We start from the raw sequence: 14,261 nt of genomic DNA on the forward strand, positions 1-14,261 counted from the left end.
GTAACTTAACATAGGGAAGATATCTGGTTTTCTGAGTGGAAAGTATACTTGCTTCTGTAATAGTTCAGAAATTCACGCAGTTTAGAGATGGCAGAGAAATGGCCCCATAGGCAACAAAAGGTAATTAGAATACTATGAAGTCAGTGGATCTTGAAGAAAAATCTGACTGCTAGTCTCTTTCCTTTATCACACTAAGGGCAAAATCCACCCACAAAGTCCCACAGCCTTACATTATGGGCATGATGGGAGTGGGGGAGTCTCTTGAGAAAATAAAGCAGTGATCTACATCAGCCATCAGTATTACAATATAGATCATATTTAAGAAGATGAAGACAGTGATGAAATACTGGATATTTGCAGAAAATGAGCAGAGATAAAAAGAAGACTCATATTAAAACAGCAAAGCAGATAGCCCAGAAATCATAGTTAATGTAAAAAAACAACAAACAAACTGAAAATTTCTGGTTAGAATTGAGAAAACATTGTATTGGGAAGGAACAGTGGAAAAAGTTTTAGATAATTAAAAATAAGATTGCCAACTAAACTCTCTAGAGGTAAAAAACTAGAAGATGCTGGAATCCAGAGTGCTAAGTTGACTCCAGAGCTGTTCTCAGAATATTTACTAATCTAGAGGCTTCTATTTAAAGTTCACATCAGTTTGAGGGGATAGATTTTAGGGCCTCCACTAAATGGGCAGTTGAAATTGAGGCCTCTGCATAAGGCCCAGGCTCTTCAAGATCATGCTTCAATGAAAGAGCTTAGAAAATCAAACTTGACTTCCAGCAGAGAACATCAGAGTTTTCTTCTCTTGGTATGTGTGTGTGAGACTGGTAAGTCTCCTCTACAAGTGTGTGACCATAAGTCTGTCTTCATGTGGGTGTGAGAATCTAATTTATACTTCCTGCCTAGTTCAGGAAACTGTAGGCAGAGAAAATTATTTGAAAGTAGTCAAATGTTGGTATTGCTACAAAGCGCCTGACAGAAGCAGAAGTTCATACTCTCTCGCACCTTCACGATAAGCCTTTTAGTGTGCTGGTTGATGGAGCCTGAATGAAATGCTTTGAAGAAAATCAGCAATCATGGACAAAGAGTAAGTAAGCAGGTGAAATAAACATCAGAATTAGACTTCTGTGAATATCAGATTTTGAAATTAGTAGATAAGAGTATGGAATTACATAGGTGTATAAAATGTTTATAGAAATAAAATGGGGGATACAAAATGTGAGCAAGGAACAAAATACTGTCAAGAAATACCAGGAAGATTTGAAAAAGAATATAACTTTCAGAAAATAAAAATATAATAATTGAAATTAAAAAACATTGAATAGCTTAAATAGATTAAACCCAGCAGAAGAGAAATTTGATGAACTTGAAGATAGATCTGGAAAAAAAAACAGATAAGGAATTATGAAAGAGATATTTAGAAGCAGAAGAATAAACGTGTAACATATGTGAAGTTGGAGTTCCCGAGGAAAATGAAGAGACTGGTGACAGTCTATGTCCAAAGAAGGAATGGCTGAGGATTTTCCAGAATTAAAAGATGTGAATCATTAGACTGATAAAATATAGCAAATTAAAACTACAATGAGGTATCACCTCACACCTGCCAGAAAGGCTACCATCAATACATCAAGAAACAGTAGGTGCTGGCGAGGGTGTGGAGAAAGGGGAACCCTGGTGCACTGTTGGTGGGAATGCAGATTGGGACAGCCACTATGGAAAACAGTATGGAGTTTCCTCAAAAAATTAAAAATGGAACTGCCATTTGACACAGTGCTCTCACTTCTGAGAATATATCCTACGAATCCTGGAACCCCAATCAGAAAAAACATATGCACCCCTATGTTCATAGCAACAGCAGCACTGTTTACAATAGCTCAGATCTGGAAACAGTTGAAGTTCCCATCAATAGACAAGTGGATAAAAAAGCTGTGGTACATTTACACCATGAAATACTGTGCAGCTGTAAAAAAGAAGGATCTCTTACTCTTTGTGACAAATATCACATGAACTTAACTTATGTGTGGAACCTAATGAACAAAATAAACTGATGAACAAAATTCGCCCAGAGGCATGGATGCATGGAACAGACTGACAGATCATAGAGGGGAGAGGAGGTGGGAGTCGTGGAAGAGATTAACCAAAGAACTTATATGCATATATACATAGTCTATGGGCACAGACAATAGTGTGGTGAAGGCCTTGGGCTGGACAGGGGCAGGATGAAAGGGGTGACAAATGGGGGGACATCTGTAATACTGTCAGCAATAATAAATAAACATACAAATAAATGGAAAAAAATAGGGGTCCAAGCCTTATCACAGAGAAAATGCCCTGCTTTTATAATAAAAAAAAAAGCAAAGCCATACTATATATTGTTTTATAGACAGACACATATGTAAAAATATACAAAGTAGTCCATGGAAATGATAGACACCTTATTTAGGTTATCTCTGGGAGTAAAAGAAAAGTATTTCTGTAATCTAGATATTTTTTTAAGTAAGGTGGTGGATACATAAGTATTAAATATCTTACCTTTCTTTGTATGTCTAAAATGTTTTATAAGTTTTTTGTAAAGGGAGGTAGCAGTATTGACAGTGAAAGTGACATTTCTCTCAGACAATAGAGCAAAATGAATTGAGCATTTTAGAGAAAAGTTTGAGACCTATAAAGTAGATCCAGAAGATCAGTATCTGTGAAATAGGAATTCCAGAAGTAAAAAATGTGCACATATTGGGAAGCAGTAGATAATAAAATAGTAGAATAAACTTTTCTTGGGCTGAAGAATGCCATCAACTAAGAGATGCTGAATCAAATTTCTGGTAAAATCAAATACTGGTAAAACTTCTGAATTCTAAGAGTGAAAAGAAAATCAAGTTTCCAGATAGAGTAACCAGGCTTACCCTAATGGAAAAAAGGAGCAGATTGGCATCTGATTTTTCTTATGCAGCACTGGATACTAAGAAACAGTGGAGAATGCCTATAGGATTCTGAGATAAAAGTGTTCTGATCCTACAGTTCTGCATAAAGCAAAAACTATTGTTTAGGTATGAAGGCAAAATATATATTCATTCCAAAGGACTGAACTATTACAGTTGTAGATTTAAGTAAATGAATGTATTATTTGGAAGTACTTATGCAAAGTGAAATGAATCAGAATAAAGAATTCTGGACACAAAAAGGAAAGGTACAGGCATACCTCAGAGATATCATGGGTTTGATTCCCGACTATTGCAATAAAGTGAGTATTGCAATAAAGCAAGTCATAATTTTTTTGCCTTCAATATGTAAAAAATTCAACATCTTTGAAGCACAATAAAGTGCAATAAAACAATGTATGCCTGTATACATTAAACATTGATAAAACTAAACAAAGCAAAACCCAATCAATCATTGAATCTTATGGTTAAATGTAAAATATTGTTAATAACTTACTTTGAAGTATATAAACAACTAGAGAAAATATTCCTAATAAAATGAAAGAGATGAAAAAATGACAACTAGGAAATGAATCCTAGATGATTTAATAATAAAACCTTTTGCAGGTGAGATTTTGATGAAATGGGGAAAGTGAAAGAATACTGTGCATGGTATACTATGAAAAGATTTCTACTTATAGAATTATAGGAGTGGATACCTTTTCTTGATATTTTTGAAGGCATATAGGTGAAGAGAATTTTGTTAGAATGTGGCAAAAGATTAGCTCTCCTTTCTTCATATGTGTTTGATATGACTAAAATTGTATTTCTTTAAAAAAACCCCAGTTAGGCCTGAAACAGCATTAGACTGCAAGAAAGGGTAACATTGGTGTAGTACATTTTGGGGAATTCCATGAAGATAGAAAATAGATGGAATGAGAGAAGCACAGAAACAACCACAACTGAAAGTGAGAAGTTTTTCCTCAGTGTACCTCAGGAAACTCCATTTGTGTTGTTAACATTTTTAAAGATTTGGAGTGGATTGGGGGGGGGGGGGCATAGTCATCAGAGCAGTTAATTTAAAAACTGTCTGTACCAGCTGGGGTTTCTCCTACCTCATTTGTATGGAATGATTGTTAGCTGGGAATAGTGTTTATCCCTAGGATAGAGTCATGGCTTCTGTTTTGCAGATAATGATTCTGGAGAAGGCTTCTGGTAATTGGGGTTGGAGAGAGTAGCAGAGCAGAGCTAGAGATCTCTACCAAGACACAGAGTAGAGGTGAAGGAAAGGGAAAGAGAAAATGGTTCCACATATACGAAGTGCATTAAATACTCTACCCCAAAAGTATAGCCTTCCTGATATCGGCAGTTTGGGGGTTTACAGCCTAAACCTGCTTTATGACCACACATTGTAAAATAAAACATGCCTCCATCAACTGACATTCATCCTGAAATCAGCTCTCATTCAGGGAGGATGCCTTCAGAGAGGGACAGACTTCTAGATGTACTGGAGAAAACTAGGGCAGTTAGATAGCTCTAGAACACCACTCACAAGTTTGGAATACCAAGGGTTATCAGAAAACTAATGATACAAGTAGAATATGAACTAAGAGAAAAACAGGTCCCTGGAGAACAGGAATGATGCAAGCAGTAGATGGAGCATAAAGGTATCTTTATATATTTTTTGGTAGGCCATCACTAAGTGTTTATTGACTTAGACAAGAAATATAAATGGCTTTGAAAATATAAACGTGCTTAAATTCACTCATTATAAAATAAATTCAATTTTAAACTACAAAAAGATGCCTTTTTAGAATAAAGGGTTTGATAATAGATGTAATGGTGAGGAAACCAATACTTTCTCATAAATGTAATTTGTATCTTCAGAGAGATTTAAGAGGATAAAACAGCTGAAAAAATAAGTCAGGCTGTTCTGAAAGAAGCAATTCTGCAGAGTTGTAAGAAGCAAAAATCTGATTGTTAAAATTAAAAACGGAAGGTGTTGGAGGAGGGAGGCTGCAAGGGGTGTCTCGGAGGCGAGATCCCCCCAGCGTAAAGAAGGCCCGCAGAGCCAACATCGAGAGAACGATTCCACCTTTACCGTGTGCAGCGCTGGTTATATAGACTGCAGCAAGCAGTGCACTAGTGTTGCGCGCGCAGTTGCATTCTGCTGAATCATCGTTACATAAGGTCATCATGCAAACGTGCAGGGTGGTCGGGTCATGGATGGGACACCGAGACCGATCAGCTCCTACTTGGCACATCTGGCAGAAGGGCTGCAAGCTGAATTAATGATTTAGAAAGAAAAGCTGGAGAAACATCCTATAAAAAAGTGGAGGTCAAAAATATGAGCGAGTGTTTAATAAGAGACATGGGGCATGGAACCGGGTACTTCAATTTTCAGAGGAGATAGGAAGGGAGAGAGTGATCAGAGAAATAGTAGAACACAAGGCCTAGATGCAAGGAAGTGTTATATAAATAATTGAAAAGATGAGTGAGATCGATATGTACGATGTGAAAAAATGGTCAAGAGACATTAAAAAAAGCAAGAAACAGTATGATATTTGTGGTCAGAAATATTTGCATATTCAGATAGCTCAAGAAAGATGAAAGGGCATGAAATATTATTAAGGTTTTCTTAAAACATGTTTTATAAGGAGCATATTTTTATTTAAAACATGAAGCACTAAAAGTTATGTTGGTAAGAACCATGTGATTCCACTCATGTGGGATATAAAACTGAAACTTGTGGACACACACAGCAGTGTGATGGTTGTCAGCGGGAAGGGGGTGAGGGTGAAGGAGGTCTTAATATACGGTGACGGGAGAATATGCGACTGGGTGGTGGGCACACAGAGCAGTATACAGATCTCGTAACATAGAAACACACACCTGAAACCTATATGTTCATATTAGTCATTGTCACCCCAATAACTTTAATACAGTGTTAAAAATTTTAAAAATAAAAGTTATGTTGGAGAGGAAGGGAGAAGAGCAGCAGGGTAGCACTGGTTACCTAAGCCACTTTAACTTATACATAGTCTCAAATCCAGTTTTCTTTGTAACATACACTTTTCTTTTACTTTTTAGCAATCATCTCCTTCACTGGCTATTCCTAGGCTCTCACAGATGTATTTTCACACATTTCTCTTAACCTTCTTTTCTATTCAGAATGTCAGAGTAGGATGGCTTCATTGCATGTGAATTTTATGAGAGACAATGTGTATGTGGAGAATACCTTAAAGTAAGGATGCCTTCTAGGTGTTGCTTTATTAATAAAGAGTAATACCAACCCAACATCTTTTGTAGAATGCTGTGAATAGAATAATACATAGCAAAGGGAAAAATAAGGAGAGTGATGTATTCAAGATTTTGAAGTACGTCCTGATGGGATTTTTTTGGGTTGAGAGTAGAAATTGCTCAGTATCAGAATAGTAACGTAGTATAATCACAGAGGTGTGAAGGGGTGTTCTGGACCACCTGAGAGGCCCCATCCCTTTTTGTGAGGAGATGGATATGATCCTTGATCTCAATATGCTACATCTACTATAAACTTCTGAATCCTCCACCATCATTCAGGATGCGTGTCTAATGGGTGAAGAAGTGGTGGAGGACAGCATGGAGAGAGTGCCTGAGGATCCTTGCCTGGGACAGTGTATGGGAGGAAGAACCTTACAGGTATTCTTCTTCTTATGTGTTTTGCTTGGTTGCTGTGTTTTGGTTGGATAAAATAATTCTTTTTCTGGAAGGAGTGGGGAGTGGTTAGTGGGGGGTGGGAGATGGGAAGATTGGGGTGTAGCTCTTCTGTAAGAGTCGTAAAAGAATTAGGAAAGAATACTAGCATCTTTTTGTATTTCTTTTTCTGTTTTGCACAACTTTGCTTCACATATAGGAAGTTGTCTCAGAGTTCTTGAGTCATAGACTCACTTCTTTGGTAATGAGATTCACCAGGAACATTTAGGTACATAGCATGATCACATGATAGTATTAGCTAGCAGCAGCTTTTAGAAACCAGTGGAAAATCTTTAGATCTGTGAACTGTATTGAATTTTAAATATTTTAGTATATGTGTAAACCTCTTATTTGTAATTAACTTGACGACCTCTTCTTTGGTTATTTAACCATTTGAACCTGACGTCTCAGGCATGAAAATGTTTAACACTACTAGCAGTTAAATTGTTAATTAACTGGAGCTCTTTAAGTCTTAAGTTCTTGATTTTTCTCTACAGTAGCAGCGACTTAAGTGTCAAGAGCTCAGTGAATGGCTTCCAAGATAGCCCTAGTCTCAGTGCAGCTTAAAAATATTGCACAAAGATTTTTTTCTTCAAACCATATGCCAGGGAATTTCGTAGAGATTTTCTAGATATTTATATATTGAGCTTTTAGAAATGCTATTTTCAGTGGTATTACTGATAATTTATAATTCTGTTGTGCTTTTTAAGTGATAATATAAGAAGTATGTATGAGTATATGGGGGAAATTGTTTTTGGAAAACTTGGAGCAGTTGAAACATATACCTGTAACAACTCAATTAAGAGGATATGAACAAAGATATGTCAATAAAATTGGCTGAGAGTTTTCTTTTTTGTTTCAGTGAAAATAAGAAGTGTTATTAGATAATTTTGTGTCATTTTCTCTTCTTTTTTTTTTCTCTAGCTTGGGCACAATGGAAAGAGCTTTTTTATTTCATCTTGTCTTCCAATCCATTTTTTATCATGAAAGACTCATTGAAGACTCCTTTGAGAAGAGTCTGTTTTGAAGAAGGAAAAGGAAATACTGTTGAGACAAGAAGGCAAACAGACCAAAAGGGTGATAGAGACATGTATTTTTGTTGTGTATTTGACACCAATAGGACTTCATAGAGTGAACATGGAGAGCTGAGCAGGAAGAAAATTAAGAAATGACTGAATTTTGTGGGTCCTAATGGAAACATGTTGGCCGTCTACTAATGCAGAGAGATAGTTGATGCTTTAGTCCCAGGAGTGTCTCTGCTGTGTGTAGTTATCATAAACTCTTTTCACTTTCAGAACCACTCCTTTGTCCTCTGAGAGTGATGACACTCTTGCTTCTGTTAAGCAGTGTTTCCAAGGATGAATGAAAATGTACAGTGTCTGCCAAAGCCTCAAAAGTACATTTATTTATCATTAGAACTTTGCAAGGTACCCCTCTTGTTTTCATAATTCTTTAGAGCTCGAAACCAACTATTGTAGGGTTTTTTATATATTTTCAAGATGAAGTATGATCATATTCTGGTCAGTTTTCAATTTGATATCTATTGAAAGCTCGATAAAACAAGTTTTATTTTTTACACTTAAATAATTGTGCTATTTATGGTGTGTAATCATATGATTTTCTGTTTTTGTTTAGATGTAACATCTTTTTACTGTACATGACAAAATAAAAAATTTAAAATAAATATGTTGTAATATAGATATGCATATTAATTTTCTACTAAATATTTTTTAATTTTGGTATAAATCCCGATCCTAAATGACAGGTTTATCTCAGTTATTAGAAATTAAGTGTTTATCTGTGTTACATAGGAAGCAGCTTATGGATTTGGCTTGTGTGTTTTTTAAATTTAAATTTTATTTGTTTATAATTCTCTTTTAAATTGTGTAATCATAGTCTATTAGACAGCTTCTCTTTGGAAATCAAAAGGACTTTGTTTTTGAACCTATAATTGGTTGTTTCAGTTCTCCAGGCTAATATGAACTCTGAACCTTGCTCCTAATTCTTCAGTCTTTCCTTATTTTAAGGACTTTTAGAAGAGATTGTGATCCATTTTGGATATGTTGTCAAGAACATATTCTCCTGAGCCTTTCTCCAAAGAGGATTTCTTTCTTTTTCCCTCCCTCCCTCCCCTCCCCCCCTCCCCTCCCTCCCTTCTTTTATTGATTTCAGAGAGGGAGAGAGAGAAACATCAGTGATGAGAGAGTCATTGATCAGCTGCCTCCTGCACACCCCCAGCTGGGGATCAAGTCCACAACCGGGCCATGTGCCCCTGCTGGGAATCGAACCTCGATCTCCTGGATCATAAGTCAATGCTCAACCTCTGAGCCATGCTGGCCGGGCCAAAGAGTATTTCTTGATTAAAAGCCCGTGTCATACACTGAGTTCTCTTCTCAGTGCTCTCTTATTAATTCAGTGATTATATGGATATATGTAAGGACATGACTTTGTTTTAACATGGCAGTCAGTTATACAAACATTTATCACTGCGTTGCTTGTAGTGACGAGAAGCTAGAAATAACTCTAATGTCCATCAAGAGGGAGAATGGTAGCAGTGCAAGAGTACTGTGGAATTCCTAAAAAGTGGGCTCTGTGTGTGCTTTTTTTCCTAATCCTCACCTGAGGATATGTTTTTATTGACTTTTTGGGAGAGAGGAAGGGAGAGAGGAAGGGAGAGAGAGAAACATTGATTGGGTGCCTCCCATCCTCTCCTCTACTGGGGATTGAACCCGCAGCCTAGCAATGTGCCCTGGCAGGAATCGAGCTGCAGCCTGTGTGGTGTGTGGGACGGCGCTCCAAACACCTGAGCCGCCTGGCTGGGGCCTGTGTGTTCATTTTGTAAGGAATGCCTTCGATGTTTTTATAAGTGAGGAAAGCTAGTTATAACTCAGAGCATCCTATTTTAAAAAATTGTTTTTATAAAACATATATATATTTGGTAATAAAAAAGGCATAATTATCTTGATACATGGGATGGAGGATAAGGAAGGAAGAGGGATGATCTTTTTTTCCTTTTCATATTTTTGGTTTCAGTGAAAATGTCACTTTTATAATTTTTGAGGAGGAGTTTAAGAATTATGGAAAAAGTACTTGAATGCAGTCTTTTTGTATCTTATAACTTTATAGAATAACAATAGAGAAAAATAAAAATACTTCGTGGTCAGTGACATACATAATATGTCATTACTGGGCATATTATAAAATGAATTAAAGGGATGCATTGATTATGCATCTCATTGATTATGATCCATGAGAACACTGAGACAGAAGCCATATTCACCTATAGGAGATGATGAGTCAGGGTTAGTATGCACATTTTAAGTGTGGTCCAAATTCTTATTATAGGGACTAGTTTCAGTTTAACCTGCTTTCTTTTCTTAGCTTCAGTGCTTTTGCATTTGAGACACTAAATTGCCCCCCCAGAATTTAATTGAATTTGCTTGTATCCCTTCTCTCTACCCCTTCTTAGAAAGGAACAGGCCAAGGGGAAGCATTCAGCAGTATAAAGAAGAAAAAGATGAGTGGTATTTGAATACTGTGCTGAAGAACACACTGAGTAGAACCAGGCATTGTAGACCTGTTCCGATCAAAAGTGTTCTGTGCCTCTGCCTGCGCAGCTGTAATATAAAGAGTTTGGACTCATAAAGACAAAGGGCTGTCCTGGAAATAGTATTACATAAATAAAGAATCCTTGCATAATAGAGATTTTGAATAGCTTTACCTTTTTGGGGGGATGGAGTTAATGTAGTGATACATGTGGATTTACGTTGGGCATTGTTTTGGACAACTAGAATATTAGAATATTTTTCTTTAAGACCTGGTTACTGCTACATAAGGAAAATTGTTACAGTAGCAAGTATCTATGGCTGTCTTAGGCTTGTGCAGTTAACATCATGAGTTCATAGGGTGTAAGTTTTAAAATAAAACAATTTAAAATATAGCAAAGTGACAGGTAATAGATATAGAAGTGTCAGGAAATAGTCAGCTATTATAATATCGAAGGAAACAAAAGTCTTACATTTATTTTGTATTATGCCCATGGATTGTGTATATAACTTAAAAAATTAACCACAGTTTACTTGAGGAAGAAACATGTCTGTGGGATAGAGATGAATTTTACTCTTATTAAAACCTCTCATGTCAAGTCATTGAACACAGTTTTCACAGGTAGAGGCTGTATTTGCTTTTAATTTTTGCCTCTACCAACTCTTTTCCCCAGCTTGAATAATTATAAATTCCTCTGGTTATCTTATTACTTGGTTATAAACCTAAATAAATTGTATTATCATGTTTTCCCCCTTTTAACTAGATTTTCAAAGAATTGTGAAGCCCAAATTTTCTAAATTTCAAACAGTTTTACACAATATTATAATCAAGTCTGTAGTATATGTTTGTGTACAGCATGAACCATAAACCGATTTATGAGTTGTGGTTCTGTATTTCACATTTATACATTCCAAAGACTTGTCTGTTATTTGGCTTTCATTATAATTTATAGGATTATTATAAAGATTGAAAGAGAGTATGGGTAGAAACACTCTGAAAATGAGCAAGACTATACAAATAAATTATTTTATTCAGTGGTTAAAAAAGAGGACTCATAAGTATGTTCTTAAGGGCTGAAAATCCTTTGCAGATCATTTACTTATGCTAGGTGAGGTTTTATGGTACAGTTTTATGAATAGCACTATTTCTGTTTTACTGAGAGAAAATTGAGATGATTCTACTAGATGATATTAATTGACTCTCTCAGTCCTATATGGTGAGATATGGAAATATATAAGATGTAAAATATTTTTTAAAAATATGAAATTTCAAATTCAATTACTAGACTTTCACGAATAGTTAAAACTTTTTGTTAACTAATGTGGCTCTGAAAATACCCAACATTATTTCAAAGTTGAGACTTCAATGTATGACCATAAGGTATTAAAGTTTATTGCACTTTTGTTTCTAACTCATCTTGGCCAGAACTAAACTCACCACCTTTGTTTCAAAAAGCCTATTCATCTTGACCACGTTTAGTCCCTCCGCCTGTAGATAACGAGGGGAGGGGCATTTGAAGTGGTTAGTTTTGTACTTTGTGTTTTAGAGGGGACAGTCTAGTATCAATGTGAAGGATGAATTGGAGGGAAGTAAAATGTAGGACTTGAATCCCAGGTCGACAAGTCTAAGGTAGTGCTTTAAGTCCATAATATTAGGCCCCAAATTCAAATTCTTTACAGAGTCAGGCAGGCAAGATGCGTGTGTAAAGTGGTGGTGGTAGAAGGCTGAGAGTGGGGCAGGTTCTGTGGTGAAAGGAAATGCAGCATGTGTTCCCCTTTCCCCACCAAGGGATCCACAGTCAAAAAGTTAAATACTGAGTAAAACACCTTAAAATTGTAATTACTGGTTAAAACCAAGGCGGTTGTAGTGGTGACAGAAATAAAAAATGATTTGGGAAGTAGAATTTCCATCTTGAGAGACTGGATGGTTATATTACCCACTTAATGGCAAGGAGATGTAAGAGGAATCACATACGTTTGGTGGAAAGTGAGGAGTTAGGTTTGAACATGTTGGATTTGAAATGCTTCTGTAATATCCAGGTAAAGATAGCTAGTGTACAACTGCCAGAACTAGACCAGGGAGTGAAACTTGGGAATCTCTCTGTGTAACAGAGTGTAGATTCTCTAAGGAAAAAAGTCATGGGAAGAGAAGAGGGCTTAGGATGGAAACCTAAATTCTAAACTTTAACAACGGCCAGTGAGAGAATCGACGGAGCACTGTTCATGGGAAAAGCAAGTCTGGTGATTTGACTGCTAGAGACAGGAATCAGTGTTTCAGAAAAGAAGATTGGTTGTGACAGTTGCCTCAGAAAGATACAGAAACAAAGAATTCAGACATTCAGGTTTGTCACAGAGCAGCCACTGGCAAATTTGCCCAGAACAATTTCAGTGGGGCCAAAACCTAGAAAACTGAACTATGGAGTGACTAGGTGAGAAAGCCCAGACAAGTATTTTCCTTCAGAAAAATTCTTGCTCTGCCTTTGCTATTTCTTGAAGGCACTTTCTCAAAGCTTAAGTTCATGACTGAATGATCTAATTATAGGCTGCTTACCTGAAAATAGTTCTATATGGAATAAATTAATTTTATTAATATAACAATGCTGACGAAAATCCTAAGAATGTAAAGGTAGAGGTGATTATTTATAAACTGAAAAGCTTCTGTAACAAAGCTAATTGGGAAAAATAAGTTTTTATATTTATAGGCTTATACATCTATCCTCATTAATGTTATGGTAATCTTTGTGAAACTCCAAGGAAATTTTTCTGTACGTTTCAGAAAACGCTGTGCATTTACTTATTTTTTGTCTTATACATGCTTTAAACATCCTAAAAATTACTTGAGCACAGGAAAGCATTTCCTTTTTAGTACTTTAAAATGGGCTTAAACATCGAAGTGCTTTTAGTTAAACCCTGAATCTTTTTTAGGATCGACTTGTTAGTCATAGTCTTTGCAATGCCGCCCTCTAGTGATGGCTTTCCCCAAATGCATTAATTAGCTTAAAAGGCTGTCCAGTCTCTTTTGGCTCCGTGGGCCTTTTGCCACAGCACATGTTGTTTGGCGTCTTTTTTTGTTGCATCTCAGGTGAGGTGTGTGTATGTATGTGTTTTATAGACAGACTTCTTGATCTCCTTTACGCACTAAGGAAAGATCTGGAACTCTGGAGCCAAAAAATTTGGATGTGAATTTTTATACCTACATTTATGAGACTGCCCGTAGGGCAAGTTCTCTGTCCAGAGTTGTCCTGAGGAATGAATGAAAATGTCATTCTAAGGCACCTGACACAGCAAAGAGTAGGCACTTGACATGGGCCAGCTCACTCTTCCAAACCTCTTCTCCCCACCTTCATTGACTAAGCGAGGGGTCAGTTCTCTTTTTTCTCCCCTCTAACTTCTCTTGTTAAAAAGCATCTCACTATATTGGATGTAATTGCCTATTCACTTGTCTGTGTTATGTAACTTCTAGAGACCAGGATCATGTTTGGCTTGTGCAAGTTTGTATTTAGTATTTAGCACGCACTCTAGTACATACAGGGTCCTCATTAGATATTTGCTGAATGACTAAATGAATTAATGATTGACAAATGGATACCACTTCCTAGGAATCCTGGGGTGTGTTACGGAAGTTTCTCTGATATGCAGATTGCAAATGGATACTACATCATATAATGAGATTTTAACCCTGGCCTTTCATAGAGGTATTTGATAATTTTTTCAATTCCTTCTGTAGTTTTGGCCTTTCCAGGTTTTTGATAATATGATAATTTGTGTTTTCCTTAAAAGTTGTCAATTTCATGTAATTAAAAAAATTATTAGCAAACAGTTTTACATCGTATTTTCTTATAACATTTGATCTCTTCCGTATCTGGTTAAAGTCCTTTTATTTATTCCAATTTCATGTTTTCCTTTCTCTTTAAAACTATTTAATTAGATTAGAGGTGTGTGTATTTTAGTGGTAGTTTTGAAGCACTGGGATTATTTTGAATACTTGTTTTTCTACTCTCTAAAAAAATCCATAATTTTATCTATATTAACTCTTCTAAATTTTTCTAATGATTTACTGCTCCCA

The 14,261-nt window shown here is 36.2% G+C and overlaps 1 protein-coding gene and 1 long non-coding RNA gene across 2 annotated transcripts in view; both read left to right on the forward strand.

The window, feature by feature from the left end:
* LOC148092724 (ADP-ribose glycohydrolase MACROD2-like) overlaps positions 1–14,261 on the forward strand; it is a 436,834-nt gene that overhangs the window by 21,537 nt on the left and 401,036 nt on the right. The window lies entirely within an intron of this gene.
* Positions 6,529–8,334, forward strand: LOC148092725 (uncharacterized). The gene is made up of 2 exons (XR_015714811.1): positions 6,529–6,596; positions 7,575–8,334. It is a non-coding gene; the product is annotated as an uncharacterized LOC148092725 (long non-coding RNA).

This window comes from Miniopterus natalensis, chromosome 7, assembly GCF_054644295.1.
Source record: "Miniopterus natalensis isolate mMinNat1 chromosome 7, mMinNat1.hap1, whole genome shotgun sequence".
NCBI classification, from domain to species: domain Eukaryota; kingdom Metazoa; phylum Chordata; class Mammalia; order Chiroptera; family Miniopteridae; genus Miniopterus; species Miniopterus natalensis.